General features: G+C 44.8%; 1 pseudogene; it reads right to left on the reverse strand.

Annotated features, from left to right (window-relative positions):
• Positions 1–1,792: 1,792 nt before the first annotated feature.
• LOC144709558 (cysteine-rich repeat secretory protein 55 pseudogene) lies at positions 1,793–2,536 on the reverse strand (annotated as a pseudogene).
• Positions 2,537–3,453: the final 917 nt, after the last annotated feature.

Below are 3,453 nucleotides of genomic sequence, written 5' to 3' on the forward strand. Positions count from 1 at the left end.
CAAAGATTGCCGCTGATGTGCACTTACTCATCGGAATATATGTTGAGGATGTAATCGTGACAAGGCCAGAGAGCAGTCTCTTTCGATTTCAATGAACTGCAAGGCTTCCTTGGGCATGCCGTCCCTTTTTATAGAGGAGGGGGGATGCCCAAGTGAGCCAAAAATAGGGAAAGATCGTCTCGTGACGAGGTTTCCCCTGAAACATACATCACAAAAATAAAAGAAGATAACAAAGAAGAGGCCCAAACACAGCGGCCCATCCGAATCGTTCAGAAAAACAAAAATACAAAGAAAAGGTCATAGCACACAGCCATTTGCCATGTCAAGTACTTGAAGCCGGAGCAGCGGACGTCTGCTCGAGTTGCATGGCGAGGTTGTCCGTGACCCAACGCTGGATTGGTGAGACAGTTCCCCGTCTGAAATTTACGATATCAGCTATGTCCCAGCCCATTTACTACAAGAGTCTAATTGGTAGCTTAAGGTTAATCACACTAGGCCTGATTTTTAAATGATTCTTTTGGGATTTTAAGCAAGTATATGGAGAGACCGAAGGATGAATACTTGATGGTGGCGAAGGGGATATTAAGGTATATCGGGGCAGTAATTGACCTTGGGCCATGCTGCGAGAAAGTGGCTGGTTGGCTGTTGTGATAGTAACATGCTGGAGACCTTGCTGACCTTGATTCCTTGGTGGAAACATAATAAATTTGGCATCTCAGAAGTAGACGATCATATCTTTCTCTTCTATTGAAGACGGTTTTATATCTATGACTGCGGTGCCATATCAGGGAGCCTAGTTGCTCAGGTTGATTGCTGAAAAGAAGGAAAAAATCCGAAGCCCGTCAAACTATTGGAGGAAAAAATCTGATATTACCCTTGGTGAGAATCTCATCTATCACATGCTCTTGAAGCGTCAAAGCACAATATTTCATTTTATCGTGGCATATATTGAGGAAGATAAAGTTACTTTGCACCATGTCAGCTCAGAAGATTAGCTGGGTGAGATTCACAAAAGCTCTTTAAGGGCTGAAGCTCGTTCAGCTGCATATGAAGCTGAGTGATTGAAGCATTTAGGGGTAGGCGTCAAGATCCTATGGATGGGTCCCACGTATTTATTTTGTTTCTCGCTCGGGACGCTCTCATTCCGGCTTCACGTTCATTAGCTAAAAGGGACTGTGTTAAACTGTCACAACTACAAGGAGGGTTAGTTTTTTTTTTTTTTTTTCTCTCTTCCCCTTTCTTCATCTGCCCTTGTTCTCTCCCATCAGCACTCTCCCTTGCTGCTGCCGAGGAGTCGCAGCTCGGATTCTATCCGAACATAGTTGACACCGTAACGTTTGTATTTGTCTTCTCGACTTATACCCTAACAAGAAGTTCCGAATTTAACGAGTGCCGATGGAGGATTTACGCCTCGTAAATCTGTCCATGAGTTCCCTGGGTCCTTGTAATTTTGTTTTGGATTCATTTCTAACGTAAAAATAACATTTTTGTTATTGTTTGGCTCAAGATGGACGTCGTGTGAATACTTCAAAATAAAACAAAGAATTCATCGAGTCCTACAAAGATATGATAGAAGCTAATTTTCGCGGCAAATTCACTCCAATTGGGCTATCGGAACAAAGAGGATCTTATACATATTTTACGGTCAACACTCACATGAACATTGACCACCTATCACGAAACAAAAACATGTAAAAATATAACTCCTATCACTTATTTGACAGCTTAATAACCAACTTCTTGAGCTATGTACTGGCATGCTTGCGGCGATCATTTAGAGACAGATACTTAATCAAGGGTTGAAGAAGGGCTTGGTGTCGTAGCGAACGTAACAGCCGCTCGTAAGTCCCCGACATGTCTCGCGGTAAGGGCAGAACTCTCGAAACCAACCAACCGCCGTAGACACGCACTTGGAACATTCTGACGGTGGCAAGTCACGCGTGCACTGCGCCAAGCCGTAGATAGTCACGTTAGGGGCAAATCTGAAGTTACCCCTTCCAAGACCAAGGCTGCTCGTCGTTGAAGCCTGGCTTTGAACTTTACCCATTAACGACTTCAAATCCGTAGCAAACCTCTTCTGCTGGGCCGCGTTCTCTGTCAAGTTATTATCGCTGTAGTCGTAGACGCCATACCCATTATCGAAAGTCCCGGCAAAAGACTTAGTATCGTAGCGAAAGAAGCAGTGATCGAACCACATCCATACTTCCTCCTTGTTGCGGCAGAGTTTTGACGTCTGTGGCGGGCCGTCTCGCAGGCAAATTCTACAGTCTTCTGCACTTACATCTTGTCTGCACTGGGCGAGACCGTAGACTCTGTCTCTCCCTTGGAGATCGTACGCTGTAGTGTAGTACCCGTTTGCTGGAGCGTTCGCTTGTAGAGTAGCCAGCACTCGAGCGATGTTGGTCTTTACAGGAAGCGACGCTTTCCTACCTGTGTCGCAGTATTGTGTAAGGGGAGGTGCAGCGTGGCATAGCGAGTGTGCGATGAAGAGAAGAAGAACGAAAAAGGAGAGACGGGGATTTGAGATTTGTGTCATGGCTATGCTTCTCTTTGAGCCTCAGTTCGTTGACAAGTTATGGAACCTTGAAGCAAAGGATGCTATTTGTATGCAAGGAGATGCCGTCATTGTTGGCTGTGACCGCGGCGGTCTAATCCAACCGGCGAATTCCCCCAATCCAATAGCGATTAGCCGCGTTAAAAAGCTCGGTCCTTTTATCTGTGTGCGCTCAACGTATTTCATTGTCCACTCCTTATCTTTTTCCCTCCGTGTCAGTGACTCTCTTTCTACCTCTTACCCTTTTTCTCTCTCTATTTCTCTTACTCTTATGAGTCTTATCTTTCCATCTCTGTTCTCTCTTTCTCTCCTTCTGTCTCTCTCACTGTATTTACTTCTACCAATGAATCTTTATCTCTCTCTATCTCTTTAGTTGTCTCTCCGCTCGCTTTCTCTCATTCTCTCTCTATCTGTATTCCTCTTCTCCCTATCTGTCATTTATTTCTCTCTTTTCTCTCTCTTCTATCTCTTTCTCTCTCTCTCTCTTGCTCTATCTCTCTCCTATCCTCTCTAGAACATTCAGGAAATTCAACGCCGTCTCTTTAAAATAAAAGAAACTGACCGCTGGTGGGAGGAGATGCAAACTATGTGCTATAGTTATTGCTGACCATAAAATATGGTGCTGTCACAAGGAAAAAACGGACCGTCTAAATCGACAGGATAGAGTTTTATCGTAGGTTGACAATTGTTTGCCTGTATTGGCCGGTGGTTGACAGCTCTTCCTTTGACCGTTGAATAAGTGCAGCTCCTGTGTCGTTTCTGTGTATGTTGACCCCGGTTCACACTGGAAAATATAATTTGAGATGCCGTCCAGATGAGGCATCTCAAGTTTCCGACAGTTATCCGTGTCTCGCTTTGCAACCTTTATCTCTCTCTCTCCGGAAACTCGACGCGCACCC

This window comes from Wolffia australiana, chromosome 11 (assembly GCF_029677425.1).
Source record: "Wolffia australiana isolate 7733 chromosome 11, ASM2967742v1".
Taxonomy (NCBI): Eukaryota; Viridiplantae; Streptophyta; class Magnoliopsida; order Alismatales; family Araceae; genus Wolffia; species Wolffia australiana.